General features: G+C 42.5%; 1 long non-coding RNA gene across 1 annotated transcript; it reads right to left on the reverse strand.

Annotated features, from left to right (window-relative positions):
* Window positions 1-298: 298 nt before the first annotated feature.
* On the reverse strand, window positions 299-10,223 carry LOC124240850 (uncharacterized). The gene is made up of 3 exons (XR_006889028.1): window positions 9,978-10,223; window positions 3,027-3,087; window positions 299-427 (listed from the first exon to the last, which is right to left on the reverse strand). It is a non-coding gene; the product is annotated as an uncharacterized LOC124240850 (long non-coding RNA).
* Between the last annotated feature and the right edge of the window lie 10,013 nt (window positions 10,224-20,236).

The following is a 20,236-nucleotide window of genomic DNA, read 5'->3' on the forward strand; positions in this document are numbered from 1 at the left end:
GAAACAAATATTTACATATGACTGTAACTAAAGAAGCAGGGAACCAGGATGAATGTTTTCGGTTTGAACCCCATATATGTTGGGTTCAATGTAGGGGAACTGATATCAGAGCCGGTATTCAGAGCCTGTTACAAGATCTGTGTTTTGGAAAGATGACTAGTGAAAGAGAAGCTGCTTGAGAGTTCATGGGGAAATATGCAAATTAATCGCTGCATCTCATGGGACTCTCTCTTGCAGACCATAGGAAAACAGATGAATTCTGGCTTAAGCAAAAATTATAATTTATTGGCTTATATTTCTCCACAGTACCAGAGTAGATTCAGCTCCTGACTTGCCATCCCTTGATTCTGCTTTCTCAGTGTTAACTCATTCTCAAGCCACTGCTCTTGTGGTACCAAGAAGACATCATTAACTTGTGCAGCAATAACTGGATAGAAAATTAAGGGAAATAAAATTAATTTAGACTCATCCCTCACAGTGTATAACAAAATAAACCTCAGATACATTAAAAAGTAAATATTTTTAAAACATCCTTTTCCAAATGCCCACTCAAACAAGGTATTAGATCCTTGAATTTAAAACCAAGAATGACTTCCTAAGTTTAAAATTCTTTTAAGAAATCATAAAGCAAAAGACCAACTGCTCAGATTACATGAAATTTAAAACTTCTATTTGTGGAGAAAAAGTAGCATAAACACTTTTTTTAAAAACAACAGCAGATTGGGAAAATTACATTAAAAAATATAGCAAAAAGTCAGCATCTTTAGAAAATTTGCATTATTTTTGCTATAACAAGAAAGAACATTTTCACATTTATTTGTTGAGGATGTTTTTTCTGTCAATGGCCTTTGTTCACGGCAGCAGAATTAATCTTCCTAGAACCCCATTTCCTTATGACATTTCCTTGTTACGGGAGTATACTATAGAAATTGATAAACATCTGTCTCTATCTTATTAAAATGGTGTCAGGGGGCCTAAAAGGGGAGCTCTCACACACTCCATGTAGAGCAGAGCCCAATGGCAGAAGAAAGACTGCCTCTTCTTGACTGACAAGAAGCTCAGTCAACAAGACTCAACCAATGAAAAGCCACTACGCTGCCAGCTCTCAATTCCTCCAGTGCACTCTTTTTTTACGATAGCCCTCCCAACTTCACAGCTTCCTAGAGGTTAGGAAGAAAATTACTCCCTGTTTTATTGTGAAACCAAAGTCCAGACAGATTCAGCTACTTGCCATCATTCTCAAAATGACTTTTATTTCTAGAGGTGACAACAGAAGCAAAACTGAGGAACTGGTCAGCTGGCAGACTTCACTTCCACATCACCAATGCCCCTGCTCTGTCCCCAACACAGTCATGTGCTGCATAACATTTCGGTCAGTGATGGACCTCATATACAATAGTCGTCCTGTAAGATTAGTACCATAGAGCCTAGGTGTGTAGTAGGCTATACTACCTAGGTTTGTGTAAGTACACTCTATGACGTTGACACAATGACAAAATTGCCTAACGACGCATTTCTCAGAACATATCCCCATCGTTAAGGGGTGCATGATTACATATATTTCCTTTATATTGGAATCACCATCAAAATATCCCAAACATCAATTAATATGTATTAATATATCTCTTACCCTCAATTAGGTATTTACATTTTCAAAGAGGACTCTTAAAGACCAAAGGGTCTTTAGGGCCCTAGTAACGATTCTGTAATAGTAAAACGTCTAGCATCATGAGTGATCAAATAACTTTATTGGACAAAGGAAGCAGGTTCTTCTGAAACTAACTCTGACTGTTAGCTTCCCAAACTCTTAAGAAACAGTCTTTGTTGATTATGATAATTGTGGCTAACCAGCTGTCCATTTACCATATCAAACACATTTCTCACAATTTTAACACAAATTGTTACGTCATTATAAGTGATCCAATGGATTTGGCTAAATAAGTTTTATTCTAAGTGTGTTTACATAAAGCCCCACTCTCAAGAATCTGAAATCAAGCAAGAAACACATATCTCTTGGTCACCCACTCTATTATATGGCGCTAGATGCTGGGAACATTGAGATATAAGACATGGTACCTGTCCTGAAGAAGTTTGTGTGATCAAAACAAAAATAAACAGTAAAGCAAATCATCATTTAGCCAGTATAAATCCTCACAAAAATGCAACAACACACTCATCAAAATCACTCCAATTTTTTACTGGTTTCCCACTGCACTTAGAATAAAGACAATACCTCTTCATAGGACCTATGAAAACCCGTATGCCCTACGTGACAGCCTTTTCTCTGCCATAAGTCCTCTTGCTGTCTGCTCCAGACATACTATCCACCTTTCAGTCCCTCGTTCTTACCACATGCTTTCCCATCCCAGGGCCTTTGGACAGGCATTTTCCTGAGGCTAGAAAGCTCTCCATTCCCCTTTCTCCCTAGATGATTCCTTTTCATTATCAGCACTCAGATCAGTTGTCACCCCCCACCCCCACTATGTGCTTTCGTTGCCCCCATATGCTTATCCTTCTTGGTATTTTTCACTGTAGCAAATCTTTTATTCATCACATAATTATTTTATTAATACATTTCTCTCTGCTCAAACCTCCATGAGGCAAGGATTACATCTAGTTTATTTTTGAGGAAGCTTGGCCCTGAACTAACATCTGTCCCCATCTTCCTCTATTTGATATGTGGGAAACCTGCCACAGCATGGCTTGATAAGTGGTGCGTAGGTCCACGCCTGGGATCCAAACTGGCAAACTCTGGGCCTCCAAAGAGAAACCTGTGAACTTAATCCCTATGCCACCAGGCTGGCCCTGGATCATGTCTAGTTTTTGCTTATCACTAAATCGCTAATGTTTAGCATATAATAGGGCTTCAATAGATATTTGTCTCAATAAATGGATGGATGTGAATATGTGGACTTATATAAATAGATTAATCTGTATATTTTTTACTTGATAATAATCATTTAGTATATAGTTATTAAAAGTTTAAAGTTCACTCAGCAAATATTTATAAAATCCCTACCACGTACCTGGCACTCTGCTGGTGCTGTAATGCAGAGATGAAGACACTGTCCATGTCCTTGCTGCCCCCTGAGAGAGACAGAAGAGTAAACAAATAATTACAACACAACGTACATTGTAGGTAAGAGAAATCCAGAGCACGATGATAACACAGAGGCAAGAATTAACTCTGCCTCGAGAAGCAGCAGGACAGACTTCTAAGAAAGTGGCCTTTGAGCTCTTGAAGGAGAAATAAAAGTGCAACGGGCAAACTAGTGAGAGAAGCCATTCCATGCAGAAAATGGAATGTGAAAAAAGTCGAAAGATTTGAAGATCTTGGGATATCCTGGAAGAGCAGATAGTGAGGCACCACTGTGCCTGAGCGTGTGTGGGAAGGGAATGACTTGAGATGGGGTGGAAACTGTGGGCTGAGGTGAAGAGAAGAGGACACGATAAATCTGAGGTAAGAAGAATGCACCCAAGTGGGACTGAAAGGCAGTTAGTGGGACGTACAGATAAAGGTTGGGAAGGTGATCAGAAAGAGAGAAATGCGTTCAGGGAATGATGGGGGATACGTGGGAATCAGGGACTCCCGTCTCTGGTCACCTTTTCAAAATCATGCTTCATAGGACAGTGTTTCCCACACTTCCCTAAGGACAACAGTCACATGGCTGTTAAAATACATATTCCAGGGACATATCCCAACCCCCTGGAATCAGCATCCCCAAAGGAGAAGCCTGGAAATCTAATGTTTAACCAATATCCAGGTAACTCTTAGTATCAGGGAAACCTGAGAAACATTTTCGAAGGGAACTCCCATTCCTCTCCCAGGTAAGTTCAGCATCCTTTCCCAGCTCTGTCTCTTGGCCTGTCAGGGATGTGGCTGTCCAAGAAAATATCAGCTTCAATTAACAATTAACAAAAGGACCTTTTCCCCTAATATAATGATCAAATACAACTGTGCTACCACAGGGAAAATACAAGTGTGGTCAGCATATCTTTGGGAGAATTGCACACGCTAGAGAGGAAAATTTCAGCCAATTACGCTCAAAAGGTGGAGAAACTAGACTCTGTGCAGAAGGAAGAAGCCCATGAACTTCTTCCATGTGTGCAGCGGCTATGGGTGATTTCTTAGACCTACAAATCCATTTGCTTCTCCACAAGTGACTAACTTTCAATTAAACTATCAGTTGAGATCCCAAGAGTTGTGTGGCCGACTACAGAACAACTGAAATTCCTTCAACACTTAGTGGTTGGGCTTTTCACTGACAGAGAAGGCAGAAAGGATGTATACAGATCACACAGCCAGTCTGAGTTTATCTCACCCCCTGTACTCGAGAAACACTCTTTCTGTGCTATTGAGGTCTTAGTGTTCAGAGTCTGAGTTGGCCGTCCTGTAATCACTCAGATAGCAACGCTTCATTTAGCCCACACACTTCCCGTGACCAGCTGAGTCACTGCTCGACTGCTCATGATGCAGATATAAATGGAAACTTGGTGTTGGGAGCCTGAACCATTGCTGATGGAAAGCTCTTGCCCTTCTTGGGAATCCAGCTGGGTAACTGCCTCCAACCTCAGAACTCACTGAAAAGCAATGCAGTGGAATCTCAGATTGTCCATACAGTTTCTTTCATGGTTTTAGCTAAAAGATTTCATATCTCTGTGCCACAATTTCCTCACCTGCAGTTCATCACAAATGCAATCCTTTTAACCTGTATCATATAATAATATAAAAATAAAAGCTGGTTTAAGAGTTTGCTTGATAGGGTATCAAAATTACTTGTTGGCATCAAATCATATTTAAAGGGAAGTGTTTTGTTACAGTGGGCAAATACGTACAATCTATTGTTTTTCTCATTTTTAAATCAGGTTGAATGAAGCCAAATTTACAATAGGCACCGTATTTGAGGCAATAACAAATTGCTGAGAGGGAGAAAGTTTGTTCAAAAGCAGGACATCCAAGAGGTAAATGCTACTATGTCTGTATTTTATCTCTCTTTCCTAATGACATTTGAGCGTAAGATAAGATGCTCCCAATAAAAGATGATTTCTTTTCCAAAATATTGTACTGCTGATTTGGTAAAAGAGGTTTTGCGGAAGGAGAGCTATGAAAACAGAGAGGAAAAAAAGAGTAATATTTGAGTGTTACTGAGCTCTAGATAGATTTCTAAAAATACCAGAAATTGTATTTGGTAGGCCAAATAGACGTATTTAAATGAGGATCCCAAGAAATTCTTGGCATTGTTTTGTAAATGACCACCTCTAAACTTTACAGATAATATGTCCAATCATAAAATGATCCATGAAGTTTGCTGAGGTTTCTTGCCCTTTGATCCACAGTGGGTTTTCTCAAAGAGTGTTTACAATAGATGATGATAAGAATTATGTAGAAAAAATAAACTGGAGGGTCATGTTCAGAACCCATGTATATATGGACACTTGATTTATGATGGAAATGAACCTAGACGAAGTGGGGAAAGAATGATCATTACAATAAATACTGCTGGAACAACTGGATAACCATGAGTGGGAAAATCATGTTGAATAGAAGAAATTAGATAAAAAGTAATTCACACTGTATATTTGACAACTCATAGTCTACAGCAGTGCTTCTCAGAGTGCAGTCCCTGGACCACTTGCATCCAAGGCACTTGGGTGATGCTTGCAGATATAGATTCCCGAGCCTGCCTTAGACTTGTTGATTCTCTAGGAGTGAGACCTAAGAATCTGTATTTTTGTCAAACTCCCCAAGATAACTTTTAGTACGCTAAAGCTGGAGATTCACCAGCAGAGTGTTTTGCAGTTAGGAAAACAACTATGTGAATCCCAGGTCTGCCACTTATGGGCAAGTTAGTCAATCTGTCTAATGTCAGTTTTTTCATCAGTAAAGCGACAATAATAATAACCTCATAGGTAGGTTGTGATGATTGAGTGAGATATTGCATATATAGTGCTTAGCATAGTCCTCGTTCATAGTAAACACTCAACAAATGTTAAAAGTACTCTCCATATCCAGTAAACCTACTAGAAATGAAGTATTTTCAATCACGAACAAAAATTTTTCATTGTAAGATTATAATTTTGTACTGGTATTACTGTATATAAAGGACAGTGCCTTAGTCAAGCGTATTGACTTATAAGTGGAGAGAATTTGATCTTGAGAACTTGTTTGGAGGTACGAGAACATAGCTATTCATTCATACACTCCCACCAGTGAAATCGTGGTCTCAACCAAAAGATCCACCTTTAGGACTTGTGCATGTGATGCAGGGAGGGACATCTGCCCAGTGACCCTGAAGAACTAAATCACCTTGGTGATCAAGGCAATTGCAGACTAATTCATTCAGCAAACATTCACTGGAAAGTTACGTTGTTCTGGGCCCTGTACCAGATGCTGAGCATTAAGAAGAAAAAGCTATGGTCCTTCCCCTCCAGTAGCACATAGTTTATGAGGTATTGCAGTGTGTCATCTTCACATTTGCATGTAGTATAATGCAACCAATTGCTTTACACATTAATAAATCTTTTGTTAAATGGCTAGAAAACTGGACAAGCCTGGTTTTATGGACAGGGTATTTATGGCTATTCTTTCTGAATCAGGGATAAAAGAAAGATATTAAATAATAGACGCACCTAGCTTTCTCTCCTCCTGACCCCAAAAGCAAACGTTTTTCTTTGGAACTTTGAAGACATTGCTCCAGTTCCTTCTAGCATCGAGCACTGCTGATAATAAGTGTGATGCAATGCAGGAAGGAAAGAAGCCGCTCTGGTGAGATAAAAGCTACCTCACTGCCTCCCCAGTTTGTACCTTCCTCTCTTGCTCTTCAGCACTGAGGGACTAGCTATCAGTGCTGGGAAGCAGACAGCCACTTCTGAAAGTAAGGCGCGGAGTTTATGAGTCTGGGCCCAACAGTGCCTAGAGAGTCCTAACCAGGGACACCTGAGATGCAGAGGAGATGCTTTGCAGAGACAGTCTGGACTGGGTTCCTAGGGCTGCCATAATGGAGTTCCACACACTGGGTGGCTGAAACAACAGATTTTAGTTATTGTGCAGCTCTGGAGGCTAGCAACTCGACACAAGGTGTCGGCAGGCCACACTCCCCCTACAGGCTCTCGGGAAGAATCTGTTCCATGCCTCTCTCCAGCATCTCGGGGATGCTGGCAATTCTCGAGACTCCTTGGCTTGAGGTTGCATCACTCCAATCTCTGCCTCCATCATCACGTGGCCTTCTTCTCTCTGTGTCATCTCTTCTTATAAGGACACCAGTTCTTGGATTAATGGCTCATTCTACTCCAGGAGGTTCAAGTAAATTTGACTGATTACATCTGCAAAGACCTTATTCCTAAATAATGACATTCTGAGGTTCCGAGTGGATATGACTGTGGAGGAGACATTATCCAACCCAGTCCTGTCTCAGTAGAGCTTGTCTTAGGAGGAGAAGGTGATGAGGGTTAGCTGAGGTGCAGGCAGGAGAAGGGAGGAAAGGCAGGGAGACAGAAAGAGCTGCACACTCAGCCTCCAGCAGCACGGAACCACTCAGGGTTGCCTTCCCACACATTCCTCCCTCCACTAACGGGGCCCACATATCCATTAGGCACAAGAGGCACAGGGCCAAGGTACTTTCATGGGCCCGTGGAAATGTTTCAGTGTCTTAAAATCTAAAGAAAATCCAACCTGGATTATATCCGTACTTATATCAACACAGTCATAAGATATCATTTTCTATATAAGTTTTATGGAGGAGGGGGCCCAGGAGAGGCCTAAGTGCCCAGGGCTCACAAAAGCCATGATGCAGCCCTGGGCACTGATGCTCACGCTCACACTCTCTGCCTGAAACTTCCTCCTCTCCCGTCATCTGTCTCGCCCTTCAGGACTCAATGTACGACTCGCTGCCTTAGAGAATGTTCCTTGATAACCACCCCCTCTCCTCTCCCATGCCCCCTGCCCCCGAACATACTCATACACAGCTTGGTTTATTGCTCCTCATGTGCAGAGCTCTATCACCACCTGTTTCTATGGAATCACTCAGAGACTAAGTACCAGGGATCATTGTGCAGCAGATGCTCTTGATTCCCCACTCAGACCCTTTGTCACTGGGGTGCACTCATCCCCCAGATGTCAGGGGGTTGGCTGCTACTGGCTCACACCTCAAGTCTCCAGAGGACCTGTCCTTGCCTGACAGGACTGTCTGGGGCGCTTGGGGTTTTACATTAGCCTCCACCCACCCCATCCCCAGGGGGGTTCATAGTCATCAGTGACTGGTAGCAGGGGTCTGAGAGCCAAGCCCCCGCTGTGATGGAGGAATGGACTGTATGTACAATTCATTCTCCAGGTGGCCCCTGAAACCATCTCATTGCCCAGCCTCTTCCCCTGCCCCATTCTGTTTTCCTCCCACCTTTATGGCATTCCCTTAGTAGACCACTTGCATAAGAATTCCCATCTTGGGGCCGGCTCCGTGGCCGAGTGGTTAAGTTCACGAGCTCCGCTGCAGCAGCCCAGGGTTCGGATCCTGGGCGCGGACATGGTACCACTCATCAGGCCACGTTGAGGCAACGTCCCACATCCCACAACTAGAAGAACCTGCGACTAAGAAATACAACTATGTACAGGGGTGGGGTTTGGGGAGATAAAACAGAAGAAAAAAAATTCCCATCTTGGCCTCTGCTTCTAGGGACCATGACTTAAGACATCTTGAATCTCTACAACTGGCATCGACACATGGCAAAAATTCTCTAACACAAACTGAATGAACAAATGAGGGAGTATGTGTCAGAGAGACAGGAAGAAGTATCAGAGGATTACTCAGGGCTGTATAGGGGCTGAACTGATAATAAAAGAACTTCAGTCCTTGTTAAACTAAAGACTTGAACACAGAGAGAAAAGACAGGGACGTCGTTCTAGAACAGCAGTGCCAGACAGTGGTTTGCTCACAAAAACTGGGGAAGACTCTAACAATTAGACCTGAAGAACTGTTACTGAACACAAACACAGGTTTTTTTTACCCACCACACAGTAAGGGCCAATAACTGAAATGTCAGGCTTGTGGCAAGGAAAGAGGGTTTATTATTACCAAAGGGCAGCCAGACGAGGAGATGGGAGGTAGAACTCAGATCCACCTCCTCGAAGGGAAAAAGATAGGAGTTTTTATCTGGGGTTTTAGGTAGAGGAGGGAGAGCATGTGGCCTTGCTTGTTGGCATCTTCCCACCAGCCTGCGTTTGGCCTTGAAGACTGAATTTCTTTGCCCTTGACTGTCTGGACTTTTCTGGTTAGTTTTTATCTTCAGCCTGCGTTTGGACTTGTGAGGCTTAATCTTGATGTCTGGACCTTGAACTTCTGGGAAAGACAGCTCACTCATTTACTAAAGAGGGACAGAAAAACCTGATTTGTTTTAAACAACACTTATTCTGCTGAGTGTGCACAGCTGCAGTTAGCAAAGCTTATCTCAGAGGCTTTTGCTCTAGCGAAGATTTTTTAACCTCTTCGTTCTCAGTTTCAGAACAATGCCTACTGTATGCCAGCAAGTCTCTGTCACATACACCAAGCTACTAAGATGATATTACACTATCAAAACTGATAGAGGATTCCTTAAATTCTCTCAGACACGGTTGGCTCCAGTGCTGAGGACTAGATGAGTTGCAAGCGTACGTTATGAGGGTGGTGCAGATGAACTTTTGTGAACAGTGATCTGTTGACGAAAGGGCTGCCTTTGAAGACCGGGTACCTTGCGATAGTACCTGGAGAGCCTAAAGGCGTGGTCCTCTGGAGCCAGTGCTCGACCGCTGGGAAAATGAGAGATTTCATGGCATGGCATTTCTATCACCAATTTGGTTCTCTGGAATTGAAGCAGCTCCTCAGCCTCGGCAGCAGTTTCAGAGCCGAGCAGATGGCAGGGGAGGGCGTGACTAAGTGGTGAAGTTTCAGCTGCAAAAGGCAATTCCTAGAATGACAACTCAGAAACTCATTTCCCCCAACACTTACCATGTTGGCAGAGGGCTGGTGAATCTTTTTAGGAAAACGAGAAGGAAGCAGTGCATCAGAGTAAGGCGTCCCATGTTTGGTTAGGTTCTGTGGAAGCAAACCACTGAATCCAGTGCTTCCCTTGTCTTGGCTGTTCCCAAGTAAATTAAATAATACCGAAAAGCTAAAGCTTAAAGTCTGCAATAGTCAGGCCTCCAGCACAGGGAGCAGCTGCTCACTGCATTCCAACACCACCGTATGATGGTTTCAGCTAAGTTGTTCCAACCCCGGCTGGCATCACAGACCCTGTCATTTCAGCTATATCCTATAAAGAAAGAGTGAGGTTGTAGAAAGAGCAGATCCTGCCTCTGACACTAAATAACTATACGATCTTTAACAAATTACTTTTCCTGTCTGAGCCTGTTTCCACAAATGTAAAATGGGGGGTGGTGGGGAGGGGATAACAATCTCAAAGGATTATTATAAGAATTCAGTGTGATAATGTGTGTGAAAGTAACTGGCAAATACATAGCAGACCTTAAACTGGTGTCAGTTTTCCTTCATTTTTATTCTGCCTAGCTTGGCAGAAGTCTATGTCAAAATAGCTGTCGTTATTTCAGACTTTTTTAGCTCTGGCTCAACTATAATTTTTCCTTTATCTTCAATCAACTTTAATAGCAAAAGTTTGTTTTCCTTGAAATTCCTTAGTCCTTATTCTGTGTGAATGAGGCAGTGAGGTTCAGCTTTGGGGATCTTAGTTTTCTGGGTTTTTTGTTTTTTTTTCTTTTGTGAGGAAGACTGGCCCTGAGCTAACATCTGTTCCCATCTTCCTTTTTTCGTTTGAGGAAGATTGTGGCTAAGCTAACATCTGTGCCAATCTTCCTCTATTTTATGTAGGATGCCACCAGGGCATGGCTTGACGAGTGGTGCTAGGTCCATGCCCAGGATCTGAACCTGCGAATCCCAGGCCGCCGAAACAGAGCATGCGAACTTAGGCCAGCCATAGGATTTCAGTCTTGATCCTTTACAATGTGTATGTAACAGAAACTATAAACGTATTCAATAGTCAGAAGCTATAAATGTGTTGTCTTTTAATGAGGATTGTTTGTTTTAATTCAGTTTAAATACTCAAACTAAAAAAAGTGTTATCAATTGAGATCATTTCTGTGGCAAATAACAGAAAAGCTATTCAACTGGCTTAAACAATTAAGGGAATTTACTGGCTCCTGTAACTGAGAAGGCCATAGGATTTTCATGGTTTGGTCCAGGCTCTGGCTCAACTTTTCTCTGATTCTCTCAGTTCTGTCTGCCTTCAGATGTTGGCTTTGTTCTCTAGCTGGCCTCATAAAATGACTGCCAGCAGCATTCGTGGTGTCTCCGCATTCACATCCAAGGGCAGAGCAATGGCCAAGGCCAGTTTTTAGAACCATCATACAAAAGTCCCAAGCTTCACTCTGATTGGACCACCCGGATACAATCTCTGTAGCTAGGGGAATGCTATGCTCCAATTGGCTTAAACCATATCAATCACTCTAAGGAAATGGGATCATTTTATTCTGAGTGGCTTAGATCAAGCAGGGCTCTCCTCTGGATCTGAAGATAAGGCCCTCCTAAACTCCATGATTGTCACTCAAGGAAGCTGAAATGGGTGTTAGAGGAACAATCAAAAAATAATTTTTAGGGGCCTGCCTGGTGGCGCAGTGGTTAAGTTCGCACGTTCCGCTTCTTGGCAGTCCAGGGTTCGCCAGTTCGGATCCTGGGTGCAGACATGGCACCGCTTGGCACGCCATGCTGTGGTAGGCATCCCACATATAAAGTAGAGGAAGATGGGCACGGATGTTAGCTCAGGGCCAGGCTTCCTCAGCAAAAGGAGGAGGATTGGCAGTATTTAGCTCAGGGCTAATCTTCCTCAAAAAAAAAAATAATAATAATTTTTAGCAATTTAGTATGGTGTTCCTAAATGCCTGTTCTTCGTTTTGAAATTATCACTTGCTTTACTACATTGAACTCTTTCCAAATAAAATATACTTTAGCATCCAAGGGCAATGACAGGCCGAGAGTCATCTAACACAAGACAAGACATTAACAAGAATTTCAGGACACCCAGGTCAGTGGTCTTGTTTCTTGCTCTTTCTCTCTCTCCACTTTCCCCTATGTTTCTCTCCCTCTGTTTTCTCACTGACTTTTCCTTTTTCTCGCTTTCTTCCTTCCATCTATAGTCCTCTTTTTCTTTCCTTAATATGCCTTTTAATATATACAAACATAACAGGATATGAGATTAGACATTTCCTGACATGTCACAATTTTAGCTAAAGACTCAAAGCCTTTGAAACAGGTGACAGCATCCTCCTATGGAGTCACTAGACACGGCCATTCAGGAATCATTAAAGAGGCCAAACTCATACGTTACTCACCTCCCCAGCAGCCTATGGAGAGGAAACTAGACTTTCATTAGAAAGAAAGTTCTTCAAAGGTGAATTTATATGTAGAGATGAGAGAGGGACGTTCTCACTGGCCTGAAGCCCGCTGAGGAAAGCTTTTCAGGTGAATCACTTAGAGAGGGCCATGCTTGTCAGAGGGGAGGCTGCTGTCTTACTCCCAAGTGGGGTATTTACGGAAATCCACAATATTGGAGTTTAGGGGGACAGGGGAGGAAAGGAAAGGGTGAAAGAACAGATATCGCCCATCGTTCCCACTGCCAAACCCCAAGACTTGAGTCAGAATTGAGCTGGGGAGCGGGTGGAGAGCTGGCGGGAAACTTTTAAATTGTATGCAGGATGGAAAGTTTGGTTTTTTTTTTAGGTTGAACTAGGTTTTCTAATACCTGAAAATATAACTCTTCAATAATAGCCAAGCATGACTCTGCCTAAGCCGAGGTAAGGAACAGAAAGTCCTAAAGAACACCGTTAGTTGTGGGAACATTTTTTTAAAGTTCTACATTATATTTTAACGTAAAGAAAAAAGCTATTTCCTAATCGTACCCCCACTGAATTCAGTTTGTTTAATAAACTCACCACACGAATGCAGAGCACCATATATGTGTCTTCAATATACTTTCATGAACACACCTGAATAACGTCTCAGTCACATCCTGCAGGAAATGGGAAATGTTCAACGAGAGAGACTGAGGATGACAGACAGATGTGGGCGGGGCTAAGGGGTAAGGAACCAAACAGAGATGGTGAATCCCTGAGCTAGCAACAATGGGGAGCCCTTAGCACCCCAAGGCCTGCAGGGGGACAGGCAAGGGAGTGGTCGCCCGTGCCCTGAGAGGGATGGAGCTGAGCTTCCCTCTGATCTGCTGGCACCTCGGACATCAGGTGGCAAGGAAGGTGCTGGGCACAGAGCAGGATGGAGACGGGTGAAAAGCTCACTGGGGTTGGCAACTGGCAGATGTTCAGCACATATAATATATTTCAATTTCTAAATTCTGACAAATATAATTATAATTGCCATATAGGATACTTAAATTTCATAAAACTGGTGATAAAGTAGAATTTCCCCATTGAGTCTCTTGGTAAAAATGGAATTATACTCCTCAAAGACAAAAAATTAACCTCGGGTCAATGAAATCAGCCTTAAGAGTATAAAAAATGTGTTCAACTGCAAATGTTATTCACCTAAAATAAATATAGATAAACATATGATAAAAATTAATCACCATAACAAATCTGGAAATAAAAATGCTGAAAATGAAAGCTGAAGACACAGTGATCCCCTGTGAGCTCACAAATGGAGGCCACGGCCTCAGCCCTTTTCACCCACAAGGGACAGGTCTGCACAGACTTTTAAAGTACCAGCTCTTCTCACATCTTTGCTGAGATAGGCCCTCAGTGATGTATTGTCTGATATTTACAGTCTAAAATCATGACAAAGTCATGTGTACTCCTAGGAAAACAGAAAGCTTAGTCCTTCTTAGTCCCTCAAAGGATCATTTGTCCCCTTGGCATCATTTTTCATTACTCTCTGCATTCTTATTTTGTGAACTTAAAGTGGGCCACCTAAACCTTCCACATCTTTGTTCTTTCTCACTGGTGAAATAGGGAACTCTTTCCCCAACCTGCCTTCTAGTTGGTTCCCACATCCCAATCATGAAAGTGTCTCCTTCTCAATTCAACTCAGCACAGAGCTCTGTTTTTGTCCATTGCTCTGGAAAACTTTCTTTATTGTCTCCACGACATGCACGCACACACACACACACACACACACACACACACACTCCCTTCACTGTCCAAGAAAATCCTTCAAGGTCCAGGGAAAATATGTCTTCTTTCAACCTCACTAATCTTGCCCCATGCCGCACCCCCCACCCCCAGTCTGGCCAAGATAATTAAACATCCCCTGTCCTCACGTGGTACCTAGGCCCCAAACCTTAGAATGGTTCTCATCACCTATGTTACAGTTAGCTTTCCTGGAGGCCATCTTCCCATTAGATTGTTAGATCTTGGAGGCAGAAACTGTGCTGTTTGTCTCTATGTCTCCAGTGGGAGAGGGAGAAGTTTCATAATTTATTCCAAAAGAAAGAACAAAATCTGAAAAGATTTTTAAGAGGTCTTAAAGGTTCTGTAAGCAATGGAAATAACCCCTGTGCCCTCCCTTCTGGTCCACTGGTACATCGGGGCCAGACCACAAGGAGACAGATGGCAGACATCTGGGCTGCCCACTTAGACACTGGCTTTCCACTTGACCCAGAAATCAGGTCAAGGCCACCTCAGAATCCCTTTAAAACAAATACAAGAACAACATGTAATAAATGAAAACCTCCTTCTGCCACTTAATTCTTAGCCAAGTTCTATAGGTCAAGTTGCCTTAAAATGAGAGGTGGCTGTTTATCAGTATCTTCCTGTTTATTAAAGAGCAGTGAGGTGGCTGTGTTTACAAAATAAGTTGTTGCTGCAACACAGTTACACAGTTATAAATAAAGCAAACTGCAAGGAGATTAGCAATAGAAGATCTGAGATTTTATTTGTTTTCATGAGGACTCTCCCAGTCACTTCCTGCTTAATGGCAAAGTCATGACTGTACTCTAAGGTCTAGTTAGCCTAGACTTGGTGGCCCATTAATGCCACTAACTCAGTGGAGCTGCTTACAGACCAGGGAGGAGAATGATGTCACTTTGCTTTTAATAGACGCAGTTCTGAAGGCTATGAGTTTCCTTTGCAGTCAGTCAGACAGACTCAAGTGCAGGGAGAGAAGTTTCTTTTTTGTGTGTGTGAGGAAGATTGTCCCTGAGCTAACATCTGTGCCAGTCTTCCTCTGTTTTGTATGTGGGACGCCACCACACCATGGCCTGGTGAGCAGTATGTAGGTCCACACCAGGCATCCAAACCATTGAATCCCAGGCTGACGAAACGGAGTGTGCAAACTTAACCACTATGCCACTGGGCTGGCCCCCTGAGAAGTTTCTGACTGTGAACTTTTAGGAGTTCCCTTCTGGCCCACCCCTCCCCTTGAATCCCGTTTACTATGCACATTAAGTGGGTTACTCAGGTACAGGCATTTCTATTATTTACAACCCATTTTTTTTCTCTAAAACTGTTTCGTAAACTATAAAGGGCCTTAACAATTCATTTGTTTTCCTGCCTGAGGTGGGGACTCTCCTCCTCCTTCTGCAGTTATCAGCACACAGATCACAACTGTCCACCAGTGAGGATGGACTTTCCTTGATTTCTAATGCTACGTATTGAAGTGGAAAGAATACTTCAGTTAGAGAACTAAAGGCTTGGGTCCAAATTCTGGCTACATCACCAGGCCAGGGACTAGACAGGTAAGCTAGGGGCCCAGGGGGCACAATGTAAGGCAGCACTCACTCTCAGGGTCTCCCTGGTCCTGCCCCATCCATTACAACCTTTTGACTCTTTTTTAATTGAAGGCAGATTCCTATACCATAAAATTAACCATTTTGAAGTGTACAATTCAGTGGCATTGAGTACAATCACAATGCTGTGCAACCACCACTTCCATCTAGTTCCAAACATTTTCCTCACCCCAAAGGAAACCTTGTACCCACCCATTAAGTAGTCACACCCATTCCTCCCTCTCCCCAGCCCCTGCAGCCACCAACAGTTTTTCTCTCTCTGTGGATTTACCTATTCTGGATAAAACCCATGTGCTTTTGAGGAGTAGTGCTAATAACTAACTCACTTTGTGCAAGAAATGATTTGAAGAGTTTTATGTGCATTAGTTCAATTAATTCTCATGAAAAGCCAATGAGGTGGGCACGAATATCTGCAGGTGAATGGTTTATTATTTAATTCTCCAGTTATTATTTCTTCATCTGTAAAATGAAGAAAAGAGTAGCATGCTAACAACAGTTTGCTCAGCACATTTATGTGAGAGCCATTGATCTAGGCCAGGACTGGCAAATAGGATTCATCTCTAACCACCTGGGAGCGACTTCCTATGGAAAGAGGGGAGGGGTTCCTGAGATGGCTCACTGGGGCGGAGTACAGTCCTGGGCTCATGGTGTCTGTCACAGACAGAGCAATGGGTGATGGGCCATAAGGAACGGAGATCTACCTTCCCTCCCAGACCAGTGAGAAAAAAAAGACAAGCAACACGCAGACTGTGCCTCAGTCCAGAGCAGGAGGAAGCACCACCCCTAGGATGCACTGAGGCCGTGTGGGCCATTCATTAGAGCAGAGGGTGGGGATTCAGAACAGAACAAATGGACCACATGCACATCTCCACTCTGCGATTGAGAAGTAGTGCCTTGAAAAGTTACCTAACCTTTCCTGTTCTCATTTCCTTGTCTGTAAAATAGATAATAAATCCAATTCATAAAGTTCTGGTGGGAATGGCATGAGATAATGTGAGTGAATTGTGAAGCCCAGTATCTGACAATACATGGGAAGAACATAATAAGAGGGAAGGAAATAAAAAGTATTACATATTATATGGAAAGCATTATATTATGTTACATGATATTATATGTATACTTCATATATGTAATATTATATATATATAAAGAGGAGAGAATGGGTATATGTATATACATATGTACATTCTCTCTTCTTTCTAGGACACAGAATGGGCACAAAGGAGGAATTAAGTCCACTTGCAAGAGGCGGCAGAGGTCAGAAAAGCCCTCACAGAAGAGGAGGCCCTTAAGATGATACTTGAAAGAACAGACTCACACGCCTGCCTCACCCTGTCGTTTGGAGGACTTGGTGACATCATTTATCTAAAGCATTTAGCACAATGCCTGCAGTCCATAAACGTTAGCTGACTCTAAATGGTTTTGTTGCTGCGTTATACTCCATGTGACCCTCTGGATCAGTCAGGGTTCTTGACGGCAAACAACAGAAAATGCCTGGCTAACCTAAGCAGAAGAGAGGGTTCATAGAAGGGTCTCAGAGAGCTCAGCGACTCCACAGGGAGCCGGCTCAGAGCAGAGATGGGAACCAAGAGAGGCCCGGCAGCTGAGGACATGCCAGGGCCAGCTCCCAGGAGCAGTCTGGTCAGGTCAAAGCCATGGACACCACTGGACACTCAGCACTGCTGCCAACACCAAGAGTGACTCTCAGTGTCCTCGGATTTTCTACCACACCCTCAGATGGAACACCCTGGGTGAGAGGACCCGCTGGTTGATTCTGGGTCAGTCGTCCACATCTCCGCTTTCAGTGATCGTCGGGAGAAAGTATCTGGCCTCTTCAGCTTCCTGAGTAAGAAGCGGGGCCCATTTTTCTTAGTAAGAAACACACAGCAGGACCTGTTTTAGAAACAGAAAGGGATTTGGATGTAGAGCATCAAAAAAAGTTTCAGCTATGCCTTAAAGAATACTGTTTTGACAAAGCAAAGAACACTGTACCAAAAATGTAGGAAATCATTATAAACACAGAAATTTATTTCAAAACATAAAATACTTAAAAATCAAGACTTTCAGGCCATCTTTGAGTGTTTTATGTTTAACACCTGCTATATAGTAGGCAATCAATAATAATAGTGAAGTAAATATAAAGAGAGACAGTAACTAAATGTGTGATTAATACTGATCATAGAGCTGGCCTGGTGGCGCAGTGGTTAAGTTTGCACGTTCTGCTTCTGTGGCCCGGGGTTCACTGGTTTGGATCCTGGGTGCAGACATGGCACCACTTGTCAAGCCATGCTGTGGTAGGCTTCCCACATATAAAGTAGAGGGAGATGGGCACGGATGTTAGCTCAGGACCAGTCTTCCTCAGCAAAAAGAGGAGGATTGGCGGTAGATGTTACCTCAGGGCTAATCTTCCTCAAAAAAAAAAAAAAAAAGAGTAAAAATACTGACCATAAATAATGATTTCTTCAAATGTTTAAAAACTGGTCTAAAATGTTAGCTTCTCACTTTGAATTCATACACAGGCCAAGTTGAAATGTGGGAAGATTAGTTTTTCTCTCTTTACCCCCATTAACAAATTTGAGAGACGTTTTGATCTAATGTGAGTGTGAGCATCCAGAAAGTTGTCAGAGGGGAATGTGGGCTTATGAATTGATAGCAAGAGCTGGTTGTTGAGAGTTAGTTGATCATGGAGTAGCGAGGGAGAATTCTGATGCTCCTCAGAGATCTGCTCTGAGATTTCCAGGAACCACACAGACCATTAGGCAGAAGGCAGGAGCCAGAGAAGAGAAAAATTTCTTCACTAGGAAAATAGGCCTCTTACCATCAGCACTGAAAGTTGCCCAACTCTCTCCCGAATCACATAAAACCCTCCCTCCCCATCTTCCCCTGCAGGTGCTGCCCTACTTCTCTCTCCTTTTGATTGTCCCAAACTTCTCGATACTTGCTTACATTCGCTTTTTCTACTTCCTCACCTCCCACTCACTCCTCAGCCCATGGCAGTCTGGTTTCTTGTTTCACCACTCCACTGAAACATCACTTGCCAAGGTCATCGATGACCCCCTAATAGCTAAACTTAATGCACACCTTTCCTTCTTTGTCTCATTTGGCCTCACAGCGGCTATGGATGATGATAACTCTGTCTTGGAAACACTCTCTTTACTAAACTTTCATAACTCAGTAGTCTGGTGGTTTCCCTTCTGTGTATATTCAATTGTAATATATTGTATTGGCTATTACAAAGGCACCCAAAACTCAACACTCCCAGACCAATCTCGCAATTTTTCTCTGCATATGTTTTTCTTCCTCTGTTCTCCTTCCCGAATGCCCCCCATCTGCAAGGATGCTAAAGTTCCTTCACCTCACATAATTTCCATTTTATTGTTTTTGTGGTGAGAACATTAAAGCTCTGTTCTCATAGCAACCTTAAGTATACAACACAGTATTGTTAACTACAGTCACCATGTGTACATTAGATGCGGAATTTATTCATCTTATAACTGAAACTTTGTAGCCTTTGACCAACATCTTCCCATTCCCCCCACCTCTCCCTACCAGGCAACCACCGTTCTACTCTGTGTTTCTGTGAGTTCAATGTTTTTAGCTTCTACATATAAGTGAGATCATAGAGTATTTGTCTTTCTCTGTATGACTTATATCACTTGGCATAAAGCTCTCAAAGGCCATCCATGTTGTCACAAATGGCAGGATTTCCTTCTTTTTGATGGCTGAATAATATTCTATTCCAGATACACACACACACACACACACACACACACACACACACACACACACACACATCACATTCTGTTGGTAGACACTTAGGGTGTTTCCATGTCCTGGCTTTTGTGAATCATGCTGCAATGAACGTGAGAGTGCAGATATCTCTTCCAGATAGTGATTTCCTCTCCTTTGGATATATACCAGGAAGTAAGATTATTGATTATATGTTAGTTCTATTTTTAATTTTTGAGGAACTGCCATACTGTTTTCCATAGTGGCTGCATCAATTTACATTCCCACCAATAGTGCACAGGGTTCCCTTTTCTCCACATCCTTGCCAGCATTTGTCTCTTCTTTTTTTGATAATGGTCATTTGAACAAGCATGAAGTGACATCTTGTTGTGGTTTTGATTTGGGTTTGCCAGAAGATAAATGCTATTGAGCACCTTTTCTAGTACTTGTTGGTTATTTTGTATGTCTTATTTGAAAAAATGTCTATTCAGGTCCTTTGTGCATTTTTTAATTGGATTGTTTTTTTGCTATTGAGTTGTATGAGTTCCTTACGTATTTTGGATATTAACCCCTTATCAGATATATGGTTTGCAAATATTTTCTCCTATTCCATAGGTTACCTTTTCACTCTGTTGATAGTTTCTTTTTTTGTGCCTAGTAGATTTTTAGTTTAATGTAGCCCCACTTGTTGATTTTTGCTTTTGTTGTCATATCCAAAAAATCATTGCCAGGA

This window comes from Equus quagga, chromosome 6 (assembly GCF_021613505.1).
Source record: "Equus quagga isolate Etosha38 chromosome 6, UCLA_HA_Equagga_1.0, whole genome shotgun sequence".
Classification (NCBI taxonomy): Eukaryota; Metazoa; Chordata; class Mammalia; order Perissodactyla; family Equidae; genus Equus; species Equus quagga.